The sequence below is a fragment of the Anomaloglossus baeobatrachus genome, chromosome 1 (genome assembly GCF_048569485.1).
Source record: "Anomaloglossus baeobatrachus isolate aAnoBae1 chromosome 1, aAnoBae1.hap1, whole genome shotgun sequence".
Taxonomy (NCBI): Eukaryota; Metazoa; Chordata; class Amphibia; order Anura; family Aromobatidae; genus Anomaloglossus; species Anomaloglossus baeobatrachus.
The window spans coordinates 308,948,367-308,963,048 of NC_134353.1; the positions used below are offsets into that span (position 1 = coordinate 308,948,367).

The window sequence follows — 14,682 nt, forward strand, 5'->3', positions numbered from 1 at the left end:
CGTGGATGGTAAGTATAGTCTAGTCTAAAGTCTCTTGGGTCTTTTATATTAACCACAACCTTCATAAAGCCACTCTCATTTTGAGCCTAAAGTTGTTTAGGAAGTTAAGCCCAGAGTAATTTTTGGAAAGCCTAGTCTGAAGTCTGTAGGGAAAGCTAAAAAGCTTTAGAGTATGATGTCTTTTAGACAATGGTGTGCAGCATTTTTCCAAAAGGAAGATGCTTCAGGATATGTGAGGGTTTTTGTCCTGAAGTGCCTTTTTTTGCATCTTTTTGATGAGCTATCGCTTTGTCATTTTTCCTGAGCCCTTGCTACATAGTTTTTGTCTGCTGGCGTTTTTTCAAGTTTGTTAGGTAATCTCTTTTACTTGCATGTTACAGTTAATTTTGTTTATTCAGCAATGAAGAAACTGACAGCCGTTTTTAAAGCAAAAACGTTAGGAAGACGTTCAAAAAGATGCCTAGGCATCTATTGAGCCTTTCCATTGACTTGTATTTGAAAGTATAGAGTGTTAAGGGTGCTTTACACGCTGCGACATTGCTAACGATATATCGTCAGGGTCACGTCGTTAGTGACGCACATCCGGCGTCGTTAGCGACATTGCAGCATGTGACACCTAAGAGCGATGATCAACGATCGCAAAAACATCAAAAATCGTTGATCGTTGACACGTCGTTCCTTTTCATAATATCGTTGGTGGTGCATGCCGCTGGCTGTTCGTCGTTCCTGCGGCATCACACATTGCTATGTGTCACACCACAGGAACGACGAACATCTCCTTACCTGCGTCCACCGGCAATGAGGAAGGAAGTAGGTGGGCGGCATGTTCCGTCCGCTCATCTCCGCCCCTACGCTTCTATTGGACGTCGCTGTGATGCCGCACGACCCGCCCCCTTTGAAAGGAGGCGGTTTGCCGACCACAGCGACGTTGCAGGGAAGGTAAGTGCGTGTGACGGGTGTAAGCGATGTTGTGCGCCACGGGCAGCGATTTACCCATGACGCACAACCGATGGGGGCAGGTACGCTCGCTCGCGATTTCGATAGCGATATCGCAGCATGTAAAGTGCCCTTTAGTCAATCAGAATATGACTAAAAAGCTTTCAGGTCACTTCTTTTAGCAGCTTGGCGTCTTTTGAAACTGTAAAAAGATGCTCACGTATGCTGAACATATGCAGAGCAAATCGTTTCTACATAGAAATGCATTGGTTCATTCTTTTGAATGTTTTTCAAGAGTTTTTACAGGGCATATTTAGATAAAAGTTGCCAAGTGTATATAGCCATTGTGCATACAATATCTTGTAGTTGCTGACGTGCCTATTTTTTTTCCATGTTTAGTTCATGTATTCTTTTTGACTTCAGCCATTTTTGGGGGTTTATTTTCTTGTTCTTTGGGTCTATTCCCTAGGGTATGATGTTGGTCTTTTAAATGTCTTTCAATTTTATTTGGGTCATCTTTTTCTGACAGTTTCTGAAGAAAATATGCTCAAAAAGACTCACTAGCATCTTTTGAGTCTCCCTATTCACATTGTAAAGTATTGAGCATCTTCCGAGTGTAAAATCGCATCAACAATGGATAGGACATCTTTAGCTGCTTGGCATCTTTTGAAACCTAAAGCTATTAAAACTGTTCAAAAGACTAGCCTTTTTACATAGAAATTAACATGTTCATTCTTTTGAACATTTTCAGAGTATTGTTTTCATGCCTCTTACACACGTCCGTGCAAAACACACACATTTTGCACGGTCCGTGATGTAGGTGTGTATATGTGTGCGTTTGTCCGTGTGTGTTCAGCATGTGCTGTTAGTGCGCTATCCGTGTGACAACCACATAGCATAGGGACAGGATGAACTTCTATACTTACCTGTCCATGGTGCTGCTGTGTCCGGCGATGCTGCTGCTTCCGGTCCGAGGTGCAGTGAATATGCGATGAGCATAATGAGCGGTGGTCGGAAGCAAGTGACAGCAGCTGTGGAGACATCAGCAGTGGAGACAGGTGAGTATAGAAAAGCATTTTATTTCACAGACACAGTGTTTTCTCCAGTAAGTGTCACACTGATGTCACACGGAGCACATCAGTGTGCAGTCCGTGCGGTTTGTGTGACACCAGTGATACCGGAGAAAAACGGACATATTGCTGTGGCGAGCACACAGACACACGTATGCTCCACACGGTCCATGGGAAAACACGCACGTGGCGCAAACCCATTGATTTCAATGGGTCTATGTGTGCCTGTGTCTCTGGTACATGTGAAAACGGACATCACACAAAACAGAGACACGAATGTGTGAAGGGGGTCTCAGACAAATTTCATGTGTAATCTGCAAGAAAAAGATGTCATGTGTAGTGATGGGCGAACACTAACATGATTGGGTGTTCGTTCCTCAAGTCGAGCAGGTCAGACACTCTGAAAGTGCTCAACTCAAGTATAGTGGAAGTCAGTCATTGGGCATTTTGGCACTCTGCCCACAGAAAGCCAGCCATAAAGAGAGCATTTCCGGGGGAAGGGATGGCGTTTTTTTTTCCTTTTCTGTTGAGACACTACATGCGAAAACATTGTTTTACCCCCAGTGAAAGCCATTAAGAGACTGCGAATGGTTCTCCCTGGGATGCCTGAATACATCATGCAGTGAAGCAAGCCTATGCTTTGTGGTCTTTGTTTAACGGACAAAACATCCAAGCACCACCGATACTTGACTACCAGAGCTCCCTAATGCTCAACCGAGTAACGAGCAATGTCGCGCACACTCGCTCATCACTATTCCTGTGCATATAATGCATGTACAGTATGATAACTTTTGTCGGCTTACAACAGTGTAGCAAAAATGGCCATAAAGTAACAAAGCCCTTTAAATAATGTTAATTGTAATATCCAGATATGTGCTAAATAAACAAAACCATGTCAATGGGGACCAAATAAAGTAAAAAATCTACATATTTTTGCATTAAAGGGAACCTATCATTTTGGCTAACCACCATTATAGCGGTATTATGTGCCTGTAAAGCTGGTGAGTTAAGTATTGATCACGTCACCACTTTTCTAACAATATATATTTCTAAAGGTGCTGTTGACTTGAATTTCTCACTCTCACCAGATGTTGATAACAACCCATTGAATCCACACAGGCATAAAAATCAAACCACAGAGGTCCATAAATTTAGTGATGTATAACAATGAGAAATGACATAGGGAAAAAGTATTGAACCCATTTACTGAAATTTATTTAATACTTCTTTTAAAAGCCTTTTTTGGTTTTAATAGTATCAAGACACCTTCTCTATGGAGAGAATAGACGCATTCAATGCTCAGGTGTGATTTTCAGCCATTTTTCCCTCACAAACACTCTTCAAGTACTGAAGGTTCCATGGGCTCCTTCATTGAACTCTAAGCTTTAGTTCCTTCCATAAATTAGGTAATTGGCTGGGCCATTCTAGCAGTTATATTTTCTTTCTCTGAAACCAATTGAGAGTTTCTTTGCTTGAGTGTTTGGGATCATTGTCTTGCTAAAATGTCTACTGTTTTATCTACATCATCCTGGTAGATGGCAGCAGATTTTTATCAAGGGGGACTCTGTAGATTTGTCCATTCATTCTTCCTTCAGTCATATGAAGTTTGCCTCTGATATGCTGAAAAACAGCCCGATACCATGATATTCCCACATTTAAACTTCATTGTTGGTACGGTGTGTTGGGTTGATATGCTGTGCCTTTTGGCCTCCAAACATGGTGAGTATTATGGCAAAGAGTTCAATTATCGTGTCATCTGACCAGATGATATTTTCCCAGTATTTCACAGGCTTGTCAGAATGTTGTTGAGCAAACTTTAAACTCAATTGAACATGCTTTTTTTTCAAGTGGAGTTTTGCGTGATGAGCTGCATACATGCCATGGAGGTTGAGTTCATTACTTTTTAAAAAAAAACAATTGTACCTGCTGATTCTAGGTGGCTCTCCACAGATGGTTCTTGGCTCTTGGACAACTCTTCTGCTAATTGTTTTCACTCATTCTGAAATATTTCATGGAGCACCTGGTTGTGGCCAGTTTATGTGGAAATTATTTTCTTTCCACTTCCAGTTTATAGCCCTAACTATGCTCACTGGAACTTTAAGTAGTTTAGAAATTCTTCAGTAATCAATTGCCATGTTTTGCAACAATAATTTTGCAAAGGTGTTGAGGCAGCTCACTGGTTTTACCCTTCCTCAGATGTTTCTTGTGTGGCATCTTTGTAATGAGTCTCCTTTTTGTAGGCCATCAGTTGAACCAGCTTATATTATTTTTCTCTAATTGGCAGGATTGCTGTCTAATTACTTATAGATTTCAGCTGGTGTCATGACTTTCCATGGTTTTTTTGCACTTCTCTTTTTTCATGTGTTCAATACTTTTTCCCTGTGTCTTTTCTCATTATTACGCATAACATAATTTATGGACATATTGTTTGATTTCTTTGCCTTTGTAGATTTGATGGGCTGTTACTGCCAACTCGTGAGAATTTCTTAGCACCTTTATCAATATATTTAGTTTGGTTACATGTTTAATACTTTTTTCTCTACAGTACTCTACAAAAGTTTAGGGAAGGCCAGACAAATTCTAAAAAGTATGAATGCTTTCAAAAATAGAAGTGTTAATAGTTTCTTTTTATAAATTAACAAACTGCAAAGTGAATAAGAAATCGAAATCAAATTACTGTATTATTTGGAATCACCTAGCTTTGGCTTCAAAGTAGCCTCAGGTCATTTAGGTACACTTCCACAATTTTTGAAGGAACACGGCAGGAAAATTGTGCCAAAAGGCCACGTCTCACTAAGCAACATCGCTAGCATCATCGCTGCTGAGGCACGACTTTTGTGACGCAACAGCGATGTTGCTAGCGATGTTGCTGTGTTTGACATCCAGCAACAACCTGGCCCCTGCTGTAAGGTCGCTGGTTGTTGCTGAATGTCCTGGACCATTTTTTAGTTGTTGCTCTCCCGCTGTGAAGCGCACATCGCTGTGTGTGATAGCGAGAGAGCAACAACTGAATGTGCAGTGAGCAGGGAGCCGGCTTCTGCGGACGCTTGTAACCAATGTAAATATCGGGTAACTAAGAAGCCCTTTCCTTGGTTACCCTATATTTACCTTGGTTACCAGCGTCCGCCGCTCTCACGCTGTCAGTGCCGGCTCCCTGCTCCCTACACACATAGCCAGACTACACATCAGGTAATTAACCCGATGTGTACTCTGGCTAGGAGTGCAGGGAGCCAGCGCTAAGCGGTGTGCGCTGGTAACCAAGGTAAATATCGAGTTGGTTACCCGATATTTACCTTAGTTACCAAGCGCAGCATCACTTCCACGTGTCACTGCTGGCTGGGGGCTGGTTACTGGTTGCTTGTGAGATCTGCCTGTTTGACAGCTCTCCAGCAACCCATGTAGCGACGCTCCAGCGATCCCTGCCAGGTCAGGTTGCTGGTGGAATCGCTGGAGCGTCGCTTAGTGTGACGGTACCTTAACATCTTGGACCATTAACCTGGGATCTACTCTAGATAAAGGTTTTTGCAAATCTTTTTGTCCCTTGAGGTAACCCCAGATATATTCAATGATGTTGAAATCAGGGCTCTAATGAGGCCATCCATTCCAGGACTTGTTTTTCTTCTTTACACTGAAGATGATTCTTACAACATAGGCTGTATGCTTTGGGTCGTTGCCCTGCTGCAAATTATATTTGGAGCAGATGAAATGCCTCCCCGTTGATATTGCATGATAGCTAAATATCTGCCTGTATTTCTTCATCTTAATGTCAGAAAGGAAATTGCAGCTTTGAGGATCGTATACACAGTGGTTGGTCAAGGAAACTCATTGCAGAAGATGAAAGACACATTAAGCTTACTTCTCTTGGAAATTGGAAGTTGTCCAGCAGTGCCATCAGCTCAGACCTGGCAGCAACCAGTAGGAAGCAGCAACACCCAACTTCTGTTCTGAGACATCTGGCCAGAAGTGGTCTACTTGGGAGACTTGCAGCCACTCAGCTATGCTTGACAATAAGCATTCAGCATGAGTTAAAATGTAACAGTTTTGGCTGTAACGGAAGGCAGATTGTTTGCCAAAGGACTGGAGAGCAGTACAATAATGAGTGTCTGCAGGCAACAGAGAAGCATAATGAAGATTACTTGCTAGTGTGGGGCTGCATTTCAGCAATTGAAGTTGGTGATTTGATGAAGATGAATGTAGTGTCCTTTGCTCAGAAATCCTGGCAGATACGTTTCCATCATGCAATACCATCAAGGAGGCGTCTGGTTGGCTCCAAGTTTTTTCTGCAGTAGGACAACAACCCATAACATACAACTAATGTCATTAAGAGCAATCCTCAGAATAAAAAAAACATGAATGCATCTGTAGTAGTTATGTTTTCTTGTGTAATATTGTTATTAAAATTAAATTGTGCAATCCATAGGTTTAAATGTAATAGAACTGAGTTGTGTAACATGCTGTTTTCCGCTTCACTAGAAATACTAGAAATAACATGTGTTTCCATGTGATTCTAAAGGACATAGACATATATTATCAGATAGTGCTTGTTGAATACTGTACTTGCAGTAAACTGTTTATTACACTTTGAGTTGAGTGAGTACCTAACTATTCGCACTCCCTATACTCATAGCGAGTACCGTCTAATACTCGCCTATTCTTTCCGAATAGCATGTACAATGCAAGTCAATGGGGAATACTCACAATGTAACGAATAACCTGAATGCTTTACTATTCGCTAATTGCTTGAATAGTACGGCTTTCGGGTTACTTGTTACATTGCAAGTTTTTCCCCATAGACTTGCATTGCACAAGCTAATGCATACGCGAGTATTAGACCGTTCTCATTATGAGTAAAGCGAGTGCGAATAGTTATGTTCTCGCTCCTAGTGGCAACCCCTTTAAAGAGAATCTGTCACTACATCATCCCTCCTAAGCTGTCGATAGGAGGTCATAGAAAGCCAGATAGAATGATACATTGATATCTGTAATTTCATGTTTAATTTCAGAGAAATCCATGATTCTCTTATATGTAAATGAGCGATACAAAACTATGTGCTGGATACTGATCTGTATGAGAATCGGCCTCCAGATCTTTTTTTACATTATCAATGTGACAATGTGATATATGATGACTAGTCTCTGTTCTCCAGATCTCACTACAAAGCTGTGTATGATTATATCTGTCACATCCGCATTTGTCCTCAAACTGCTTCAGCTTCCATCTCTCAGGCACTCAGTTTTGCACAGCTGTGAGAGCTGCAGCTGCTAATGTGTTTGTTGTGAGGCAAAGTTCAGTTCTACTGTACCGTGTGTTTCAAATGTTGTCCATAGTAGGATTTTAACCCAGGATCCAGTGCCTCAAAGTAACAGCGCTAACCACTGAGCCACCGTGCTGCCCAGACTTACATTTATGGTGTATTCAGATGACCAAATAAATCTGTCCGAGATCAAACCACAATGCTCCAACTGGTCGTGGCTCTCTGGGTTGTTCAATCTAATTCAGTGCTTGCATTTGACCAACTCTGTAACTAATTTTGGGAGTGCTGACGCCAATCTGATATTTATTACCTATCTTATGGATAGGTCACCATTATTATATTCTAGACAACCCCTAGAGAAGCAAAGTCTGAAATTTAAAGCCCAAATTAGTTACAAATAAAAACTTATAATTCATTTATTTTATTCCATTTAATCAATAATTCAACGATAAACTAAATAATAAATTGTATCTTGATAACCATGCCATGATCATCATGTATTAGATTTGTTTATGCTCAGTAGCTGCTAATTGCATAGTGTGTTAAGCGAGCTTTACACGCTACGATATATCAAACAATATGTCGTCGGGGTCACGTCGTTAGTGACGCACATCCGGCATCATTTGACATTTCGTAGCGTGTGACAGCAACGAGCAAGTGTGAACGAGCAAAAATACTCACCTTATTGTTGCTCGTTGACACGTCGCTCATTTTCTAAAAATTGAACGTCCGGTTGTTCATTGTTCCCGAGGCAGCACACATCGCTCCGTGTGACACCCCGGGAATGATGAACACAGATTACCTGCGTCCCGCCGGCAATGCGGAAGGAAGGAGGTGGGCGGCATGTTTACGTCTTACTCATCTTCGCCTCTCCACTTCTATTGGCCGGCCGCTGTGTGACATCGCTGTGACGCCGAACGTCCCTCCCCCTTCAGGAAGTGGATGTTTGCTGCCCACGGCGAGGTCGTTCTGGAGGTAAGTACGTGTGACGGGGGGTGACAACTTTGTGCGACACGGGCAAGAAATTGCCCGTGCCGCACAAACGATGGGGGCGGGTGCGATCGCACATGCGAACGCACGATTAATCGTCTCGTGTAAAGCAGCCTTAACTATTCAGAATCTCTGCACTCATTGAAAAACTAATTAATTAAACTGGTCAATTAAATTCTATGGTGCGTGTACTGACGGAGAAATAAAACGGACAACACGTGGATGTGTCACAAGGATGTGTGAATGTAGCCTAACTATGAAGTCTGGAAGTAATTGGAGATTTTACACTTAGAGCTGCAGAGAGCCCCTGTGCAGAGAGGAACGGCTGCCCACAGACACATACAAGATAATGTGTCTAGTAGGGAGAATAACTATCTAATAAGTGTCATATTAGATCTCAGAGCAGTGCTAGAGTCAGATCAACACTGCTTAGTTTCTCAGTGTAAAAGACCTAATTATTCTGCTCAGTGTCTGTAGGAGGTGGGAGGGTTGAGCAAACATGACATTTTTTGTCTAATAAAGGAGCAGATGATTGAATGCTATTTTGTAGCTTGGAAAAGAATTGTAGCTCGTCTATAACATTGATCTGAATCCTCTGATAGTTCAGTAGAGTCAGCCTTTAGGGTGCAGGACAGGGTGCAGTGCCTGAGATTTAGGTGGCTTTTCGGACTGGAGCAGGTCAGCTTCATGTGTTTCTATGGGGCTGCATGCTCCTGTCAGGAGAGCAGGCTGTAGGTCTGAGTGATGCGATATGATCCTCGTGTGAGTGACACACAAGTGTGACTCCAAACTTACCAGTACACTTTCTGCATCAATCCCTCACATTCTTCAAGATCTCTGCTTGCAGTAATATCTTCCTTGTTTTCATCCAAAGGATAAGGATCCTGTACACCTCACATCTACACCTGCAAAATTATCATATGAAGAGGACAGCTTTGTATCCAGTGGACAGAATCAATGGAAATTCCTATTAAATGGCAGCAAGCAGTGGGCTTAAAACCATGAAGAAAGCCCAATTAAAGGGAACCTGTCACCAGATTTGGGCCCTATAAGCTGCGGCCACCACCAGTTAGCTCCTATATACAGCATTCTAGAATGCTACATATAAGAGCCCAGGCTGCACTATATAACTTAAAAAGCACTTTTACAATACTGATCTAGAGGGCGGATCAGTCCGATGGGTGTCACTGCTCTCCGGTCTGGCACAGACTGAAGGCAGAGTACTGTAGTGTGCATGCGCGGGCAGTCTTTGACCTTCTCTGGTGCCTGCGCATTAAAGAAATTTGCTCTGCTCAGCAGGGCAGATCAAAGTGCGCATGTGCAAGAGCGAAGTGGAGCCCTCTCTGTGAATGACGCCAGACACAACATGCATCGGGCTGAGCAGAAGGACGGAGACCACAGAAGATGGAGGAGGAGCCAGACCAGAGAGCATTGACACTCATCAGACCCATCCACCCCCCCATGTGAGTATAATAAGTGTTTATTACGTTATACAGCATGGCCTGGGGTCTTATATACAGCACTGGTGGTGGCTGCTGCCTATAGGGGCCGAATCTGATGACCGATTCCCTTTAACACTAGATGTCCCAGAGAGGGGTCATTTAACATTTCTACCTTTGGAACCCAGAGACGGGTCGAATGACCTGAAGGATTTTAGCTAACATCCTATAATCACCGTCTTTTGTTCTGTAATTAAGGCCATTACTGTCACACCACAGGAGGTTGTTTTCCATTGAGTTTAGCCATTTAGTTTCTAGTTAGTTCTATTCAGTTTATTGTATTTCATTTGACCCTCTTTCAGGACTTCAGGGGGGAGCTCGAAATTTCTGGGACTTCTAGTGTTAAGCAAGACTTCATTAGGATATTGTAATCATCTAGTGTTCAATAAATACTTTTTTTTTTTTGCTGCAGTTGGATTGCCCCTTTAATCATTGAATAATAGAGTAATGACCCACTTACAGTAGACTGGGTGGTTTCAGGCCAGTAAAGTGCCAATCTATGTTTAAGACACACAGTGAACAGGTCAATGAACGATGGTGGAAGAACACACTCGTTGTCCCCATGTACAGTGCACACTATCCGCAGTATATCCCTTGGAGAGGAGTGCTGCTGATAATGAAGATTTTTATTACAGCATAAAAATCAAATCAGCCGACAACTGTTTTGCATGTTTACACAGGCTGAGGAGCGATTATCCTCTGATTTGAAACATGCTTACAATGTTACTAAGCTTATTAAGAGGTACATGGCACATCTCCAGCCCCATGTGTATTAGGCCTCATTCACACATCCGTATTTCAACACTTGCGTGAAAAAATGCTACTGGTGTCATCAGTGTTTTGTATCAGCGCACAGTCCGTGTGTTCATTTTTACCACCAGTCATTAGTGTTTTTCACGGATAGATCAATAAATAAATTACAAGGCTTCTCCTATCCTTTTCAGTGTTAAATACATACAACACTCACTGATGCCATCCATGTGCTGTACATGTTTTTCATAGATCAATAGACGTGTATTAATCGTCGTCATCTATACTGTCTGAAAAAGCGGACGGATCTTGTTTTGCACAGACATACGGTCCGTGTAAAAACACAGTCATGTGAACAGCACTGTAGATTATAATTGGTAAGTTTTGTATCCGTTAAAAAAGCGGATACAACCTGTTCGTGTCGCACGGATGTCTGAATGAGGCTTTAAAACGTTAAAATCGCCTTAAGGTTTTCTAAGATTTATTAAGAGGCACATGGTGCCTGTGAGTTGGAAAATTATATCTATATGTATAAGTAATTATACTAATCAGGCCACAGAAAGCCCCTCACACTCACTCGAAGACACCCATTTATTTATAAAAAAAAAAACCCACTAAATTGAGAACGAAAGAACTGGAAGATGTTTCAATTATTGCACAATATGCCATTTGCCATAAGTTTGTGCGCACAGCCATACATAAATCCACCCTTTTGTGTTTCGCATAGTTGCAATGTCAACCTGTGCAGACCAGGAATGGACAAACCATTAGTGCAAACTATTCATCAGCACAGGGGCCTATGGGATAAGGGGCTCCATTTCACTTCTTAAAGTGAATCTGTCAGCTGATACATGCTGCCCAATACGCATTCATATAGGTCTAGACTTATCAATCCAGGGCAAGGAGTGGGAAAAAGCCACTAGGTAACCACCTGTTTTATTAGTCTATGAATGGCTGCTGATAGGTCTTTGGCTTTACCTAATAAGAAATGAGATAGGATGATGAAACTTTACATTTATTCCACATACTCTCCACTGATGTCAACACACTTCTTACATTGGTATTACAAGTTCTGTAAGCCTAGCAAAAAGAAGGATTTCGGTTGTGCCTTAAACCAGGCATCCGTAGCAGCCATGGCACCAGCGATGGTGTGAAATTTGCTACACTTTAGGTGTTTCTTCAGGTTTGGAAACAGATGATAATCGGAGGGAGCTAGATCTGATGTATAAGGTGGGTGGTCAACCAGCTGGAAACTCGGCTCTGCTAGTTTTGCCGTGGTCGCTTGTGCAGTGTGAGCGGAGGCGTTGTCTTGCAGGAACAAGATTCCCTTGGACAACTTGCCACGCCTTTTGACCTTCAGGGCTGCCTTCAATTGGTCCAAACGTTCAACATAATACCTTGCATTGAAGGTGGAACCCTTCTGAAGGCAGTCCACTAGCAGCACACCCTCCTTATCCCAGAACACAGACGCCATCACCTTAGTGGCTGATTTTTGCACCCTGAACGTCTTTGGATGAGGAGAACCACTGTGCCTCCACTCATTTGACTGCTCCTTGTTTTCATGGTCATACAAATAAATGCAGATCTCATCCATAGTGAACAGTCGATCCAGGAAGTTCTTATCAGTCTGGAAGTTTTCACTCGCTTGCTTGTCTGATCTGTTGTCAAACATTCGGGGACCAACTTTGCCGATATCTTCCTCATCTCCAAATGTTCATGGATAATGACACAAACATGTTCACGGGAAATCCCCATGATGTCTGCTATTGCTTCAGCTGAAATTTGTTGATTCTACAGTGTGAGGTTGTGCACAGCATCGACGATCTCCAGATCAACCGCCACTCTGGTCGTCCAAAGCGATCCTCATCAGTGGTGCTGAAGTGGCCCGTTTTAAATTTGGTAACCCAGTTCTTAATTGTGGAATATGAAAGGTATTGATCCCCCAATGTCTGCGACATATGACCATGAATATCCTTTGTGGACTTTCCTTGCAGAAACAAGAATTTTATCACTCCTCTGCTCTCAGTTGCTGTGAATATCACATTAGACTTCGCCATTTTGTTTTTCCACGTGCATAGAACCCTGTTGCCATAAGCAACAAACACAAAATATATTATACACATAAGGCTTTCATGTGATGTAATATTCGTTACCATAGAAACAAAAAAGATCACAAAGCCAAAGATTTATCAGCAGCCCCTCGTACAGTGTGGTTAAAGCATGTTTTTCTCTGAAACGCTGCAGACTTTCAGAGTCAAACATACCCAGCAAAGATAGTATAGCTATTGACTACTTAGTTTGGGCAGCATACATCAGCTATCAAATTCCCTTTAGGCCTCTGCCACACTTCAGTATAAAAAATGTAGGTGTCTCACGTTCCGTTTTTCGGGTGCGTGTTCCGTTTTTCATGTCCATTTTGCCAGTACGTGTATCATCCGTGTGATGGCGTATGCTCGCCGTGTGTGCGTGTGGAATGTCCGTGTATGTGTGACATACGTACGTGTAATGTCCGTGTGCTGTCCGTTTGAAATGAACCATTTTTCATTAAAAATGACGTCGAAAAATTATCATCATCAGATACTGGTGTGTCTTAATGGACCTAATTGAACTGCAGGATTGGTAACGTGTAGGTGTTTTTTCGATTAAAAATGCACACGGACGGCACTGGTAGCACACGGACATGCTACGTGTCACGTACGTGCAAGCACGGACCCATTGACTTTAGCGGGTCCGTGCCTGTGTGATGCCGGAGAAACACGGACATGTTATGCGTGAGAAAAAACGCACACACATACAAATGACACGGACACACGTTCCGTGTGGTTTTACGTGTGTGTGCCTGTTACCATAGGGTAACATTGGTGTGCGTGTCTCCGTGCCGCCGGTACGTGCAAAAAAGGAGCAAAAACGTACCGGCCTTAAGGAGGCCTTAAGTAGCATGCAGCTTCTTGTTACAGATACATAAAACCAGTGACATAACTTGAAACTCTTGGGCCACAATGAAAAATCTCCAACAGGTCCTCTAAGTATCTCAGGTTTTTAATAGTAATAGTCTTTTTATATGGGCTAAAAGGACCTTTTGGACCACCATAGGTCTGGGGTACAGGTGAGCTTCAGCGCTTGCATCTACTATAGTCATGCCCATGTGTAAAGGGGTGTACTGTTGAACTGCAATTGGCCCATATCGGGCTGTCTGTGTCTGCCCCAGCAGCAGATGGGTCACATACAGGAATCATGTATCCAATACATAACATTAGGCATTACATACAGCAAAGTCAGACACAGGAATACTGAATGCATTCTTTTTAGCAGCATTTTTATAGAGTTTGTTTAGTGTTGGGTGGCACAGTGGCTCAGTGGTTAGCACTACAGCCTTGTAGAGCTGGGATCCTGGGTTTGAATCCCCAGTTTGTATGTTCTCCCTGTGTTTGCGTGGGTTTCCTCCCACACTCCAAAGACATACTGATAGGGAATTTAGATTCTGAGCCCCAATGGGGACAGTGTTCCTGATGTATGTGAAGCGCTGTGGAATATGTTAGCGCTATATAAAAATTTTTTTTTTTTATTTTACCCCCATTTATATGTAGTGTACAATAGTTTAAATGGGAAATTGTGGTATATTGGTAGAGATTTTATGCATAACATTTGCAAGTGATGTTCAAGAAATGCCCTGCTCGGTCATGTGGTCTATTGAATCAGTAGCATTAAGTAATTAAAAAGTACCTTTATATACAGTAGTGGTGCTTTAAATCTAAGTTCCCTTATGTGACTCTTATATTTACCAGTCGCCGTCTTCACCTTCTCTCGCCGCTGCTCCTGTCAGTCTCCAACAGGTTGTTACTCTTCAATGCCAGTCTATGAAAGCCTTGTTTTGGCTCTCATAGACTTGCATTGAGCGCTTGTTATCATTAATTTTGACTTTTGGCCAGTCAGAAGTTGCGGTCACAAGATGGCACCATGGGACCAGAGTAATGTAGAAAAAAGGTGAAAACACCGGAGGGAACTATTCGTGTTTGGATTTTTTGGTATTTATCATGAATAATGAACTTAATGCAAGTCAATGGGAAAATGCAGCATTTTTCCTGTTGTGAGGAATAGTGGAATAGTACTCGGTATTTGGTAAGCATTATCCAAGCATGAATAGTTACTATTAGCCAATCACTAGTGAGTTTATTACTATGG

The 14,682-nt window shown here is 42.3% G+C and overlaps 1 protein-coding gene across 1 annotated transcript in view; it reads left to right on the forward strand.

The window, feature by feature from the left end:
- Nucleotides 1–14,682, forward strand: part of GPRIN3 (GPRIN family member 3) — a 189,938-nt gene that overhangs the window by 47,317 nt on the left and 127,939 nt on the right. The gene's annotated exons all lie outside the window — the stretch shown is intronic.